The sequence below is a fragment of the Betta splendens genome, chromosome 9 (genome assembly GCF_900634795.4).
Source record: "Betta splendens chromosome 9, fBetSpl5.4, whole genome shotgun sequence".
Classification (NCBI taxonomy): Eukaryota; Metazoa; Chordata; class Actinopteri; order Anabantiformes; family Osphronemidae; genus Betta; species Betta splendens.
This window is the reverse complement of record NC_040889.2, coordinates 25801370-25818561: the sequence shown is the minus strand read 5'-3', so window position 1 is coordinate 25818561 and position 17192 is coordinate 25801370. Positions and strand designations below refer to the sequence as shown.

At 49.4% G+C, this 17192-nt stretch overlaps 1 long non-coding RNA gene across 1 annotated transcript; it reads left to right on the top strand.

Annotated features, from left to right (window-relative positions):
- Positions 1-6923: 6923 nt before the first annotated feature.
- LOC129604615 (uncharacterized) lies at positions 6924-9527 on the top strand. Its single transcript, XR_008695648.1, has 3 exons — positions 6924-7847; positions 7922-7997; positions 8757-9527. It is a non-coding gene; the product is annotated as an uncharacterized LOC129604615 (long non-coding RNA).
- Positions 9528-17192: the final 7665 nt, after the last annotated feature.

The window sequence follows — 17192 nt, the reverse complement described above, 5'->3', positions numbered from 1 at the left end:
CCATCTCTTTCCTAACATCAGCGTCAGGCAAAGACAAAGAGGGGGTCGGCTGCCTGGCTGGGTGGGTGGGTGGGCGGGTACAGCGTGGACGTTACCCACAGCAGGGACTTGGAGCGGCCGCTTGCCAGGGGCTCGTTCTATCTGGTGTTGGGAGCAAATCCTAAAAGTGAGCCAACGTCTCCCAGCGCCTCCCGTCCTCAGTGGGTCTGGGAGCATGAGTGGAATTTACCAGGGTCGGCCCAGGTGGGTCCAGGCTTGCCTCCGCTCGTCTGGGACGGCCCTATAATCTGAGGAATGTGGACGGGAGATGCTTGGCCTGCCCGTGGTGGGCGAGCGAGGGAGATGGCCGGTGTCTGTTAGAAGTGGTACACGCGCAGCCCACGGCTGCCTTATCTCCAGCGCCAGACGACCTTCTTGTCTCCAGGCTGATTAGGCAGAAAGACGCTAATCTCGTCTCGGCCACTGGCTGCATTTCAGCTTCCCTGTGAGGAGAAGTTTGGCAATACTGGTCATTCACGGTCACCACACCTCATGTTAGCATGTGAAACAAAGGTCAGGCACTGAGGCACAACTCATTGTTTTAATGCTGAACATGTGTGACATAGTTCAAACTATGATATCTACATTAATATAAGTTAAATTCAACAAAGCTTGAATAAACCAAGTGTCAATTTTCTTATTTCTTTTTCAAATCAGAAGAAGAAAACGTATTCAATTCATAGCTATTGTGAGATTGGGCTGACAAACCAGGCCTCCTGGTCAGACTGTGCCTCATGCACAAGTAAAATGTTTGCATTCTGATCATGTCTTTATATAACTTTAATGTTTCGATGCACATCAATTATTAAAAACGTGTTGAATGGATTGCTCCCAGCCTCAGGTTGTCTGTACAGTCATTATAAAATGATGCTCCTGGTGAAGCTGGAGAAGAATCGGCGGCAATATTGATCCGCTATAATACAAAGCTCTGTCCTGTTCATGGCAGGTTCCAACACTTGGGCTGCTCCTTATAGTTGCACCTTTTCACCCCCCGCCTCCATCTAGTTAACCGTAACCCTCCTCCTCCTCTTCTTTCCTCAGGGAAGAGTGCGCTGAGTCCAGGTCCCACTGGGAAGATGTATATCTTGGCAGGAAAGTGCAACGCTGCAGGCGATGTATACATCTCCACCCATGTGGGACCTCATTGATTATTGCAGCGCCTGTGCACTGTTATATATATATGACAACACACTGCTTTAGCCGCTACCTCATTATTTCATTGGGCAAAAATGTTTCCCGCACAGTACCTGTCTGTGCGAGGATCCACTCCCTCATCAATAACCCATCGGTATTGATGGTACCTGAGTACTCTCTCAGCATCAATACCTGATCTTAAATTCAATGGGAATGTTTGTGCAGCACGGGGAGGACCTCCAAGGTCTGTGTTGCAGGTTTGACATGAAGACAAGGCCAAAACTGGCACAAATTGGGCCGGATGACGTGTTACACAAACCACAAGTGGAAATCCTGTCCTTGAAAATCCAGTAGGCTGCAACTGGACTCCTTATTCCAAACAAAAGTAAAACCAGTACATCTGTATCTGCCTGCCTTTTCACTGTCCCTCCCTCTCTCTCTGAACCCTCCTTTTTATCTTTATTTCATGAGCCCTTTGCTTGAATTAAACCTGGACTGCTGAGTCACCAAACGCCGGGCGCTGAAAGGCAGAGAAAGAGAGCGGAGCGCGGAGGGAGATGAAGGAGAAAGGGCCCGGCAGGTGGTGGGCACCGCCGCAGCTTCGGCCCGCGGACTCCTTTCAGCTGGCACACAACTGCTCGGCTGCCACAGAGGCCCTGCTTTCCATCAGAATATTCCCCCTCTCTTCCCCCTCTTTAAACGATAAACGGGGAGAACAGGCTTGGGCCGGAATAATAGGATCCTTTCTCTCTGCCTCTGCCATGTGTGAGGACAGGGACAATGGCCGGGACCGGGAGGGGAAATGATTCAAAGTGAGATTTTCACCTGCTCCCTTCAACCCCGGCCCTGCTCCTTTTCAAAGCATGCTAATGCCAGTTCATTTACAGAGTACTACTGTAAGCTGCAGCGCACAAAAAATGCACCGAGCCCTTTTTCTCTTTGTGACGGACAGTTTAGATTATTGTGCTCCAAGACATCCATTTTGGCAATCATAGTCATTATCGTCATTATCCCACTTTAAGGCCTAAATAAGAATTAGAGCCCGGCTGGACCGCTTTGTGGTCCAGTCTGTGGTTTTGTGTGTCCACTCAGAGCAGCGTGAGTGTTTTTTGAGTTGGTCAGCGTCTTAACACAAAGAATAAAACAGGTTTATTAGGCATATGTGTCCATCAAACCTCAGCAATATCTGAAAAAGCTATTGAAAATACATGTGCATTTGATTTTATGAGTTTTGAAATTGCTTTGTTTCCATATTCGAATTCAACATGTAATGAAAAGAAAACCTGTGATTAAAATAATTGATCATGAAAACAGTTTTTGATTGCCTGTGTATTTCATTGAACGTCTCAGGTATGAGGTCATCCGTTGTTTGCAACCATTCTTCATTCATTCCATAATGAGACTTAATACCGGGCAATCAAGCCATAAAGAGAGGGAGAACATCAGGAGAGACGCATCCTCACAGTCGTGGCTTATGGCTGAACTCATTTGTTGTGTAATCGCCTCTTTGTACTAATTTGTTTGTGTATGTGTGTATTAATTTAGATTCTAATTCAGTTTGCTGGCAAGGGAATTAAAACTGGGTAAAACTCATTTATCATTTACTATGATAAACTGACTATGAGTCTTAATAATCTCACACGTGTGGAAAACAGAGCGACTCACGTTTTATCACTGGACTGTGACACGTTTTTTATTGTGTCAAAGCTTCATAAAACGAGGAACCGACTCTAAAGCTTGCCTGCGTCAGGAGCATATAAGAAATGGTGTAAGCCTTCAATATTAACACACTCATCAACAACTGTAACTCGTCTTGTGGGACACATTTAAATGGACCCTGAGGAAAAAGCATCACAATATATGGACAACACATTATTACACAGTTGTAATGAATAGATTATGTTTTTATAGAAGTTGTAATAGCGAGAAAATGCTATCACTTATTAAACTCATTGGACCGAGTAGATATTTATAACGGACTCTTAAAGAAATCAGCTGTGGCTTCATGCAGCATGTCAAATTCAACTTCACCAAACTGCTCCTCTCCTCCTCTCCTATACTTCTTTCCTTCTCTCCTCCCTTTCTCCTCTCCTCTTCTCTCCTCTTCTTTCCTCTCCTCCCCTCCTCCTCTCTTTTCCTTTCCTCTTTTCTCCTCCCCTCCTCCTCTCTTTTTCTCTCCTGTCCTCCTCTCCTCTCCTCCGTCTTATTACATTAAGTTAGTGAGAACACCTCCTCCTTTCCTGAACCATTTCACTTTACGCCTCAGCTCCTGCTGTAATTGGATAGAATTTGATTCGCTTCCCTTTCCCTTTCTCTCTTTCTTCTGTCCTTTGCCGTTATTTGTCTCTGCTCTTGTTTCCCTGTGATGTCATATTTTCCATTTTTTAACCCTCGCGCTCCCTCTCTCCTTCTCCCCTTTTCTCCTCCGCTCTCTTTGGCGTCGCTACTTTGTGTTCAGCGACAGAGGGAGAGCCGGCACAGAGACAAAGGGGGAATAAAATAAATGTAAGAGCTGTGTTACGGGGCAGGTGGACGACTCTCTCGTGGCACAGAGCTCCACCTTTTGCCCTGAAGCCATCGGAGTGCATTGTGTGTATTGAAGGAGGTCAGCCTCACCCCAGGGAGGGACAGTGATTAGGCTATTTGCTCAGGCCCTCCCAACAACATGTAATATTCATGCAATGTAAATAGCCATGTCCCAAGCTAAACAAGTTGTTTTGTGATAGATAATAATCATGTATCTGCTGCATATCTATCTACCAGAGAGGCGGCTTTTGAGCCAGTTAGTCTATTTCTCTGGTCTTTAAGCTTTCTTTGCCCTTTTGCTTTACTGCTTTAAAACCTTTACACCCTCACCCATTTTGCCAGCGTCACCCTCTTTAGGTCGTTGCCTAAATTCTATGAATATCAGATGGACCTTAGGAGCCGTTGCATAAATGGGCCAGCCGCCGTGGCTGAGCGGGGTCATTTCTAGGTTTCGGGCACCTGGAGTGAGTCTAATAACCTGAGAGCTGTGTCTGACCCCGTGTTGAAGACATCATTACTATGCTAATGCTTACGCAGCAGTTGTGGAGGCATTGTGCGGTAGCAGCCTCCTCCAGCAGGCCCGTGTGCACCGGGGTGGGGGTGAACCGCTGTAGGTAGTAGGTGGACGCGTGTCTGCGTGCGTGTGCGTCGGCAGTTTTTGCCCGTGGAATCAGATACTTCCGCGTGTGATGCCTTCCAGCAGATAATGGAGCCCACAGTGGAGTGGCAGCCCCTCGTTGGAGCCCATAGATTCATCAGCCTTTTTTTTTTTTTTTGCTCCATCCCTCCCCCTCAGAGCCTCCTGGCTTGGGGTGATTGGCTGGGAGCGGGAGAGGATGTTATGGTGTATGAATAATTGAGGATTGGACGAGAAAGCGAGACATGTAAACTGACCTTTAGTTGTCCTAACCCGGAGCTGGCTCTGCTCAGGAATCTGTATCCGGCTGCTGTCAGAATGTACCGGGCACACACCCAGAGTGGCTGAAGATAGATGGGGATGGGATTGAGTCCTTGTGCAGTGGGTGGGCATGAAGGGAAGCCCGCACCTTCATTCAAGCAAGGGTCAGTTTGAGGTTGTATTGCACTTACCCTCCCAGTCCCATGTGACCGCCGCATTCTGCAGCTGTACATGCTTGTGTGTGTGTGTGTGTGTGTGAGTCAGTGAATGAGTCTTATCCCCTTCTGGTTTCTTTTAAGGATCCCACAGAGCCACAAAGGAAGAGGAGGTTGTTGCCATGCAGGTTTGACCCTATTCAGCTCCTGAGAGATGTGGAGTGGCTCTGCTGAGGCCCGGCGCCGTCACTCGGCCTGTGTGAGGCTGATGGGCACTGGAGACCATTAAAGGCAAGTAAACACACAACACACACTGCCGCTGTACCTTGTGAGGTTGCCATGGTTTCTGGGGAATGTCGCTGGGCAAGTTGAAGCACATCTCTGGTAATTCCACACTGCCTGGCAGCAGTGTGTGTGTGTGTGTGTGTGTGTGTGTGTGTGTGTGTGTGTGTGTGTGTGTGTGTGTGTGTGTGTGTGTGTGCGTGTGCGTGGCAGCGGGGCAAATATGCTGTGGTTTGCAACCTGTGAGTGTCTCCAGATTCCATGTAAGCGTAAGACGAGCAGCTTTATCTGTTTCGGGTGAATATGTGCCTGTGCAGCAATATCATTTTCCCCCAGATGAGCACAAACAAAGTGCGGCTGATCTATATCCATAAAAGAATTAGCGCGGCGAGTCACGCGCTGGCTGCGTGTAATCGATCGGCGCTAACGTTTCAGGCTTTGCTTGGTGCGACTCGCCCAGAAGCTCTAGCGCTACAGGTATGTGTGTAAGTCACGCGTCCACCGTGTTAATGGTTATTGATCGCCAGCGGAGTGGCAGATCCAGGTTAAGATCGGCATCTCGGCGCGGAGGCTCTGATGACGAAACCCGCCCTCCGTGCGTGTTTGCACGTTGCCGCCGTGCATCCCTGCGGGCGTTTTCCTCTGGGTAACTCAGACTCACACGCAGGCTGGATCAGCTGATCCTGCTCAGGCCCGGCCTCAGGCCTGCAGCCTGTCTGTGGGCGTGAGGCGCTGCCTGTCTCTGTGTGACACTGTGTCCAGGTCTGACCCGCGTCCAGAAGCTCACTGAACTAATGGATGGAGAGATGCAAACTGGGGCTGTGTCATTTCTTTATGTTGTCATTGATGAGTTGTTCTCCCAATGACGCTCAGACAAAGGCCACACCTTAAAGCCATGAAGCCTTTCTCTGCCACCATTTATTTAAAGCCTCCTACAGTTTTACTCAAATGTGTTTAATCAGACATTTATTATTACAAAGATCATGTTTGGTTCTGTGTTATATGAAACCATAATGCTAATTTCAACAGTCTGGTAACAGATGAGCCTCCACCATCCCCCACTTATTTTATGAATTTCCTCGACCAATTGAGCTCTGATACATGAGAGCAGCAGTAAATGGTTTAATAACAAGCTGATGAAATTATTCCCGATCATCATTTATGGACATTAACTCCCAGAGTGCCTCAATGTGACGCTGCACATGCATTCATTTGCTCCACAAATAGACGTGTGCAGGTTGAGCATTTCCAGGGGTCATCACGATCATCTTACCTCGGTTCGCTTTCATTTAGCAGCAAATACAGGAACACAGGGTCTGCAGAGCGATCGGGTTTATTATCATCAGTGTTTCACTGAACGCGGTCGTCATCTTCTCGCCAAACGCTGCTTCCAGCAAACATCTACTATAAGTCATCAACTGCATCTGTGGGTTATTGGATATAAAGCAGCGAAACACCGGAATAGTCCTTTAAGTCGTCCCTGATCACTTCATACAAGCTCATAGTCGCTCTTCAAACGCAGCACCAGAAATATGAAGTTGTGTTCAAGCCTCAGTCGTGCACACGTTCGCATAAAAAGTGTGTCCCGCAGCTGAGGCGTGAACTCTTGACTTGGACTGTTAAACCAATAAATGGCGACTTCATTACGGCCTCACCCCCAGCGATTGGACATTCCAAGCCTGGCAATAAGTCGACTGGCAATAAAACCACAAGCTTCCTCAGGGGGACGGATGAACACGCACACACACTGTATAAATGCACACGCACAAAAATTGATTCAATAATCTCCACTTTGGGTCCCACACACACACACACACACACACACACACACACACACACACACACACGCGCACGCACACACACGCACACACACGCACACACACACACACGCAGATTACAAGTAAACTCAGCGTTTCTGGAGTGTTCCGTGTTGAACCACTTCCCTCAAGATTAGACTCGGTGACCCTAAACAGCTCAGTATTGGTTTCAAACGGGGCCCAGTCTCTATTTGTTACTGACTGACTGACTTTAACAGCAGCATTGGATCTTCTAGACATTGATTCAAATGTTGCCCTTGCATAACGCTTCCTGACGCTTTTCCTCTGAAGGTGGACTCTTCCTAATGAGTTCTCCTCTAAGGGTGTGCAGGCAGATGATTTGGTCTCTAATGGCTTTACTCAGTCCACCTCAGCAGTTCTCTGTTGTGGTGGGGTCTCAGCGGCCCTGTCGCCTCCTGCACTTCCCACCCTCCCCTTTCCTTAATCATAGTGACCCAGCCCACCTTGAGCCTGTGTGCTTCAGCATACTCAGCACTACTGTGGTAATAGGTAATCAGCCTATGGGCCTAAGCCGCTCCTCATACCAACAGCATGGACTCTGCTGTCACCTCACATCCCAGTCTGAGGGATGTGGGCTAAGCATCACCACACCGGTCTCTGCTCACACAGGAAGATGCAAAAAGCCTTATTAACTAATGTGTGGCGTCAAAGTAGTGCAAATGACAGCGTGCACGGCCTAAAATGAATTAGAATGTTGTGAGAGGAGCAAAGATATATTGATTGTGTTAAAAAGAAAACCTGCAGCTCCTCAAAGGTCCATATGAAGGTCACATGCTCTCAACCCATCATCTGCTCCAGTTTGTTATTCAAACAGCTGTAATCACTGGTCCAAGCAACTGACAACTCAACACTTCAGGAACAAATGGGGTTCAAGGATTGCAGAAGGGTTGTTACCACCAACCTCAGGCCAGTGATTCACTGCACCGAGCGAAGACGAGGGGAGGACGTCGTTAACGCCCGGCGATGCACCAGGAGGTATGATTGCAATCATCTGGACACCTGAGTGTGTGCAGGGAAAGGCAGATCCATTTATTCATGTATTTTATCAGATGCTCCAATCAACAGTTATCATCAAGGACAAACATGGTGAAGCAGAGAAAAACAAACATATCAGTCTTAAACATAGTAAGTGACTCTACTGTAGCACAGAGCTCTTCCCACCTGATTTCCCATTCATCGCTTTCAATCTCTCAGACCCCCCCCTCCCTCCCCACCTCCACTCCCACTCCTATCTCCTTTCTCCTCTGCTTTCTGGCATGTTCATTAGTCTGACAGGAGAGTGCTGTTAATCGCAGCACGGGGAGGAGGAAGGAGAGAGTGCCTCAGGTCCATAATAAGAACCAGCATGGTGCATATGGTGCAAAACCCGGCGCTGCCGTGTGAGGGGTCGGGACGGGGAACTCAGCGTTTGCACAGCAAAGCGCTCGCCGTCGTACCGTCGTACCGCCGACCGCTAATTACTCAGACGCACCCGCGTGTATGCGGGGGAAATAAATTGAGGAAAACAATTTGTTGACACTAAAGACGAGCACTCTCCACTGATTCAACTCCAGCGTGGCCACTGGAAGCATCAGGAGGCTCCATGAATTATTCCTTAAACCTTCATTAGGATCTGTCAGGGCTGTTTGATTAACATTAATGGGACCGGGGCCCATTTCTCAGGCCTCTCTTCCACCTCAGCCTTCCCCTGGTTTTCCTCCCTCTGCTCATCACTATCCATCCTCCTGCTGCCAGTGACAAGTGGCTCGTACCCCCTGCGCTCCCCTCCAGCCTCACCCAGCGCCTGCATCCCTCCACCCAGTCCTCCCTGCTGGTACCTGCTCCTCTCTCCCCCCTCTGTCTCCCCTCCTCACCTACTTGTTCTCTTCCTGCCTTTTTATGCAGATGACTCCCTCCACTCGCTGCTCTCTGGACCCCTCATTGCTGAAAACCGTGTGGTCCAGCTCCATTCATCTCTGTCACACTGCATTAGTGCCATGCGGAGCTCGCACACACACACACAGACGCAGGTCCCTGGTCTGATCTGCCGTTGGGGGGGTGGGGAGGCCGTGACAGCAGGCCTCTCCGAAGCTGGCCAATGAATATAGATCACCTAGCTATTCTCAACCACTGGGCCTCTGGGACCCGGAGCCTCAGACTGGGTCAGACCCGCTCTGTGTGGACATGCAGATAGAGCTTTCTCCACTACAGCACCAGCACAGTTTGTGTGCGTAAAGTGAGCGTTTGCAGTCAATAAATGGGCAATAGTTCAGAATATATGTGAAGTGTTCGACAGCGGACTCCAGTCGTATCTCTGGCAGCGACAGCGCTGAGACTAATGGAGGGAAACGCGGACGACCCCGGCGAGTTTGCCGGTTTCCTCGGCAGAGCAGATGGAGACGGATCACATTAAAAAAACGGAGCCAGTGTCCCACATAGTTCAAATTAATTCAGACGTAGCTACCACCAAGGATCCTCAGTCAGAAGAATGATTATCCCGACTCTCAGTATTTGATTCACAAACAGGTGTTAAAGAAATGCAGGATTCTACAATAAAGAAATAATGAAGTGCTGCTTCCCTTTGTGTCCTCTTTGTATGTACTTGCAGTAATCAAGTACAAACAGTACTAGTAGCTTGGTGATGGCAGGACCCGCCTTTACTGCACCAACTGGGTGTTCTGGTTTGAATGTTCAGTGCATGTTTCCCTTTCTTGCCTGCATGCACCGCGGCCGAGGCTGTAAACAGGCATGTGAGCGTCCTTGTTTGCATTGTACAGTACTAACAACACATCTGTGGAAGGAGCTGCGGATTGTGTGCGCTCATGAATTCTGCAGGATGAAGAAATCAGCAGTAAGCCTGTAGCTGTGAATAGCGCGCTCTGTTTTGCTGTATCGCTGGAAAGCACCCAATCCCCTGCAAGCATGCAGCAGGCCGGGCCCTGATCCGCTTGGAGAGTTACAGCGGCGCTAAGCTGAACACCGCAGTCCTTGGGAAAACGGAAGGAAACGCGGAGGAACGCAACTTTCTGCTCAACATCTGCCCACAGTTCATGCCTGGTTGCATTTTATCACATCTTTAACAAATGTCCGACCACTCGTCAGAGCCAGTGGACACGGCCCATGGGTTTGTATGTATTGAAATTTGAAGAGCTTCTGTTGTGATCTCGAACTCGAAGCGCTCGATCACTCTTCCTTGATCTCATTAGAGGCAAATGACCCAGTTGGTGTAAGCAGATTACAGATGAGTCGGCCACTCTCAGCGCTAAATGCCACCAGAGTAGAAGATGGATAAAGTGATTTAGAGCCATTCAGAGGCAGCAGATAGATTGTATGACGATGATGAAGGCTATTTAGTATGTACAACATATAACATACAAGACTGGAGACACATGACAAGATATGAACGACGAGAGAAACAGCATCATTAATCAATACCGTTTATGCCCTTTATTTACCACAGAAGAGACCACACATCAAAACATAATCACCACGTGCTGCAAAGGCACACTATGAAGAGTCCAGAGTTAGTCTGATTTTATTATTACATGGTGAACATAGTTGTACAGTTACTCCGTTGAAAAGGAGAAGACACGCAGTCTGAGAAAACAGCAGACGAAGCGGAGTTCACGTCGTGGGTCACATGTTCTCGACCTACGATACTTACATCACAGCAGGAGCTGTCCCGTCACCCTGTTCATCGCTAAATCAAAGGTGATTTGTTATGAATACATCATGGGAAACGACATTATACGTAATAAAAAGCCCACTCGCTGCCCGCTGAACGTAATGTTCTCACTCAAAGGTGAGGTCTACAAAGCGGGCGTCCAGCAGAGTAGAGCAACTGGTGCTGAGGACAAATACGCTCAGTGTGTCTGTATGTGGAGTGAACCGGCGCGTGAGGCCCGGCTGGTACTGAGGGACCGGACCGTTGAGTCTCTGACGTGTAACATGGTAATGGTGTTTGGAACCCTGCGGCAGCTCCTCGCAGTCCGGCCGCTTGTAGCGCTTCTCTCTCTGTTTGCCGCCCTGTGACGGCGAGCGTATCTCAGGGCTATTTGAGATCCAAACAGTCGGTTGAACCGCTCACACGCCCACTCACAACATGCAAATACACGGGGAATGGCCTTCGGGCCCCCGGGGAGAGACGCAAAGGGTAGTTATTAGAGAAGGAGAAGCAAAATAACAGATTAGAGCGAGCAGACGAATGTGAGACGCACAGGGATGAGCAGCATTCCTACATGTTACACATGCTACACATGCTACAAATGCTACACGTGCTACACATGCTACACAGGCTACTCATAAAACACATGCTATATATGTTACACAGGCTACACAGGCTACATATGCTACACATGCTACCATGCTACACAGGCTAAATAGGCTACACATGCTACATATGTTACACAGGCTACACATGCTACACAGGTTACACATAAAACACATGTTAGACATGTTACACATGCTACACATGCTATACATGCTATACAGGCTACACATGCTACACATGCTACACAGGCTACACATGTTACACATGTTACACATGCTACACATGCTATACATGCTATACAGGCTACACATGCTACACAGGCTACACATGCTACACCAGTACACCTGCATGTGAACCTGTGTTCCAGGCAGCTGGGACTTGAAACCAGCATCAGAATGTTACTGGGCTCATCTCCAGCTTTGTATCCTCTTTCATAAACAGTTATTATGTTTAGGAGTTTTATTGCATCCAGATTAGAGGTTCAACATGAGCCAACGCTAATTTTCAGATGAGGCGTTGACCTGCTAAATGCACTGGTGATTGACATGCAAACAAATGGTGTTACACAACACGGTGTTATTAAATAAACAGTATGTGCTCATGGTAAAACTGAAACTGATTACGTTCAGTGCCGATGGTGTGATCGGCACAGCACTGCACTCCACTGGCTCCAGCAGGAACCGGCGTCGTGAACCAGAACCCGTGCTCCTCAGTTCACAGGACACGTCATACACCGTCCTTGTTCGCAGAGAGCTGCGGCGCGGCTGCGTTTGGCTGTGTAACTGTGACTGATAGTTAGGATCAAAACAAGCCTCTTCCTGTTGCACACACAGTGTTGCAGTGTGCGTGTCTGTGTGCGTGCGTGTGTGCGTGTGTGTCTGTGTGCGTGCGTGTGTCTGTGTGCGTGTGTGCGTGTGTGTCTGTGTGCGTGCGTGTGTCTGTGTGCGTGCGTGCGTGTGTGTCTGTGTGCGTGCATGTGTGTCTGTGTGCTGTCTGCGTGAGTGGCGCGTGTGTCTGGTGCGTGGTGCGTGTGTGTCTGTGGGGTGTGTGTGTCTGTGTGCGTGCGTGTGTGTGTCTGTGTGCGTGCGTGTGTGTGTCTGTGTGCGTGCGTGTGTATGTGTGCGTGTGTGTCTGTGTGCGTGCGTGTGTCTGTGTGCGTGTCTGTGTGCGTGCGTGCGTATGTGTCTGTGTGCGTGCATGTGTGTCTGTGTGCGTGCGTGCGTGTGTGTCTGTGTGCGTGCATGTGTGTCCGTGTGCGTGCGTGCGTGTGTGTCTGTGTGCGTGCATGTGTGTCTGTGTGCGTGCGTGCGTGTGTGTCTGTGTGCGTGCGTGCGTGTAGTGAGAGGCAGAGCTGCCTGCTCCCTGACCTCCCTCGTGTAAACATGGACACACTCCGAGGTGCTGAGCGGCCGGGACTGAGAGCGCTCCGTAGCACACACACATGCAAACACGCTGGGAGCTCTGCCAAAGAGGGAAAACCTACAAAGCCAGGCTTCCCCTGGCCCTCGGCCAGGACTCCATTAACGGAGGAGTGGGACAGCGGGAGGGAGGGAATAGCTGAGGAGAGAAGGGAAAAGGGAGGGAACAGTGGAACTGAGGAAAGAATAAACATCCTAGAGCGTTCATAATCTGAGGATTAGAGTTTGTCTGATGGGATAAGACGTCTGATGGAGCAAATAACTTTAACAAGATTAAATGAAGTTTAAAAGTGGCCACGGCTCCAAATCGCAGTTATGATAAAACACAGTCACCAGATTATAAATGTTTGGGTAGCGATTTAGGTAAAATCAGCCCAATAAGCAAACAAGTAGTGGAAGTGAAGCGCTGCGGTTTATTTATGATTTAGGGCATCATTTGTAATTACGTTCAGGTCGTCGCACCAGGTCAACGCTTACAATGCGTCAGATCCCTAGAACAACAACAACAACAACAACAGCAAATTAATAATTCATATCAAGGTCTCTGAAGCACTCAGCGTCGACGCACATGAAAGAGGCCTCAGACAGAAAATAGGGCCGACAAACAGTCCACGCAGACACAGATCAGGGTCACGTGCTGTTTGCCAGGTCGCTGTCTCCCCGTCCTTTGCCCGTCTGCTCTGTTATCACTGAGTGACTCAACCCGTCAGCTGAGCGCAGATGACCTTGCTTTGACCCCCGCGACCCCCGATCCAACCACATGACCGTGCGTTCGCCCCACAACGGTTCAGCTGAAAACGCTGCAGGAGCGACGTCAAAACAGCTCCGATCTGGTCGCAGTCAAGACGCCTGACGGGAAGACGCTTCCGGCCGTCTCTCATCAACAGGCGGTGAATGATTGACAGCATTGGGCTTCAGTCATCAGTCTTCAGAGCCTTGATGTGAAGCTAAACGTGCATCATTAAATCATCTCCCTCCAGAGTCTGAGACAGAAGTTACAAAGAGGGGAAACGTATTCCCACTAATTAATTCCTCTCCCTTCAACGTCGTATCTGCAATCATCTACAATCAATTCTTTTAATGTAGCAGAGAGATTTACACAAACCTAGAGATGGAGGAAACAACTAGTCTTCGCTTTCCCATAATCCATTGTGCCTTCATAACAGGAAACATCTATCAACATCTACACATTAAAGTCTTTTTTCCACTGGATGGAACCTTATTCATCACCTGATATAATAAGAAGTCCTGTTGTCGTTGTAGTACAGATTCCCAATAGAGATGCTAAAAATACAGGAAAAGTGAGATTCTCGATTTTTCTCTGCACTTCCTGTTCCTAAAACACGGTCTCGTGCCTGTTTCCTTGCCGCCGCTGGCCACCACATCTGCAAGGGTCGTCTTCTGTGTGTGAACGGATTAAAAGCTCAGTTTTCCTTGGCGCTGCTGAGCTGCACGGGCAGACTGCAAAGTGGAATTTGACCTATGTAATGTCCTTTTTAATCAGAGGTAATTGACACACAGAGCTACGCTATAATTGCATATGCCTGCGCTGGAGCCCTGCAGTACTCTGTCACCGCTGCCCCGTGCACTGGAAGCCTCATCCTTTGTGTGTGAGCAGGAAAATGCATCTCACTGGGGAGTAAAACACCAAATATTCCCCTCAGAACCTTTTCTCTTAGAACCGTTTGCATGTGTAGAACTTTATGCCGCCGACTGGTCCAATTAATATACAGTAGCGAGCTGCTGCTCCATTCTCTTTGCTCCGGTGCTGAGGGGAAAAAATGTGTCTCATTCCAATTTAATGCATGGCCAATTCCCACCTCGACGGAGCAGTAATTAAAATCCACACGCAAAGCCCCATTCATCAGTGGAGATGACAGAGGCAGAGGCAGAGTGGAAGTGGGGGCAAGGACTCTGTGGCCGCACCTCTGAAAAATGTAGGAATCCTCATTAGGTGATGGGAAAACAGCAGCGAGGCGGTTTCTCCAGACGGATCACTCGTGTCTTATATTTCTAACTGTGTGCAACTTCTAACTGACACAGAGAAACATGTTGATCCCGGCGGCTGCAGTCACCATCTCATCAGCATCTCAAACCAACGTTTTAAGCCCCGCCCCTCATATTAGTCACCCCCCCCCCCACCTTCTGCACCCCATGGCAGATTTTCTGTTTTGACAGCAGCCCTGCTGTGCTCTCCTGGCTTCACACAAACACCAACACACACACACCCGTGACCGTGACCCCTCAGGAAGCCCCCGTGCACCCTCCACGTCCTCTGGGGATGTGTGGACGTGAGGGGCTCTGGGAGCCGGCGCGCGCGTCATTGTTCGCGGCCTGTGATTACGCGTGCTGCCACCCAGCAGCTGTTTGCATGTTTTACCCCTCAGCTCAGTCTGGCGCCGCGGTGACGTCGCATGACTCATGACTCCTTCAAGCGTTCAGCCGTTCGCGTCTGCGGAATCAGTGGGATTCAAGATGGGGAAAACGGTCATCACCATTTGAATCGGACGTGTTCGTAGGAAGGGAAAAGAAGACGATTGAAGACACAGCTGCAGAGGGGAGTCTTTATCCTCACAGCCTCTCCATTCCCAGTGGTGGTGGCATATGTCCAAGGCCTCATGCACCCCCCCCCCCCCCCATCATCCCCCAACCTGCCCCCCCCCTCTGTCCTGCAGTGGACTGCACTTGAGCTTGAATGGGGAGAGCGGGACAGGCAGCTGCCTGGGCCCTGAGCTCCAGAGAGCGGAGAGCGGAGCAGGAGGGGGGGGGGCGCTCAGATTTTAATGAGATGCGCAGTGTCAATGGCCACTCTCTCTGAAGAGGGCAAGAAGAAAAGGGTGCTCGCTCTTTCTCTCCGCTCCCCTCTCCTCTGTGCCCCTTCCTCCGGCTCCTTCTCGCTCCTGCCCTCCTCCCCAGCTGGCGAGGGGGCTTTGTGAGGCGCCAGATGATACCCCAGATGCCCCGGCCCAGCAGCCCCTTTTAGCTACATTCACCAGCCTCCCCTAAGGTCACAGGTCACCACCGGGCATCTGAATGGGTCTCCGTGGCAACGGTGGTAATGGCGGTTGAGAGTGGCAGAGGTTTTTTTTGCTTGCTGCTGGTTGTCATGGACAGTGTTTAGTTGATGTCACACAGTGAAACCACAAATAATAATAAATAACGTAGAAAGTATTTTTTGGTGAAATGCAAACTAAGCTTTAGTTTGTTCCTTGTTCATTAGCACTCCCTTCTTGTCCAGTGCCAACAGCCAGCAAAGCATTTGTTTTGACTGTTTATCAAAGCGGTGAATTACAGTTTGTGGAAATGTTGTGTCTCCTACCAGAAATGTAAATAATAACTTAGCCTCAGTGGAAATCAAACTAACTCATCTTCATTACATACATGCTGTTCTCTCCATCATTCACATTTTCATTTCTTTTTTCCACACAAACTTAATAAACTGAATTCAAGCTTCTCGTGGCTTCACTGAGCTGCTGAACTGTGCCGGGCTCCAACTCGGGTGTGTCTGCGCTCGCTTCACCTCGCGGCCTCCGTTGGTCACGCTGTCCAAACAGATCAAAGGTCACACGATAAGGAGAGGGCGAACACTGGGGCCCATTCAGCGCCCTGGACCAATAGCATAGAACACGTGGGCACAGAGGAGCCGGGAGAAAAAGGGAGAAGGAGCGCGTCTGGGCTCCAGTGTGTGTCTTGACAAGCCCTTCGAGATCTGGGAAAGTCCTTTCTTCAGCGCAGCCACAGAGGAGCTTCACAAAACATTGATTTGTTATGCTAATCCGGCAAATTGTATTGAATACAGTGAAATATATCATTATGATGGATTTAGACCCATTGTTGGGACCAACAGCGGTTTTGCATGCGCTCTGTTTGCGTGAGCACACATGCGCACGTCAGCACATTTGTTTGAGTGTTTGTCGCCCGCTGGCCTTTAGCTCGCAGGTAAACAAAGAGTTTGTGCTGGCTGAGGCCCTGAAGTCGTCACGTCATCAGATAACGCCGCTGGTCAACAGGGGCCGCGCTGCCGAGTCGCTGTCGCCCTCCAGCTGCAGACGCACCGAGCTAAAGCTCCCGCAGCCTAGCCAGCATTAGAACTGCACACCAGCACTGACGCTGAGGCCGCAGCAGCCACTCGGCCTCATCGTCTACTCGGACAAACGGCCCTTTCTGCTCGGCTTTAACGGCGCGGAGGAGAGTTAATGAGTGCACGGCCCATGGCTGGCACACAGCGCTGCAGCTGTGCCACTTCAAGGAGCGTGATGGTGTCACAAGATGTCACAGCGCAGAGCACATGATGGAGAGGGCTGCAGGAGGCCGGAGCATGTGCTCGTGTGTGGAGAGAGAGTGAGAGAGAGAGTTTTCACACAAGCGACTGCATGCTTGTAACTTCATAACATGAAATCCTTCCAGACAAACCAGGGATGTCGTCTCCTCCGATGAGATATTTCATGAAAACAAGTCAAATCCCGTCAACGTTGCTCAACACCTCGAGTGAGGCCGCGATTACTGGTGAATGGCAACGAAACAGAAACTTTCCCAAACCTGTTATTCCATATTTGTGCTAAGTTACGAGTCACTTCTTGTCACCAGGCCCCAAACGCATGTAAATGTGCTGCCAACTGTGTATCAACATCTTGAATTTGAAGCCCGTGTGAA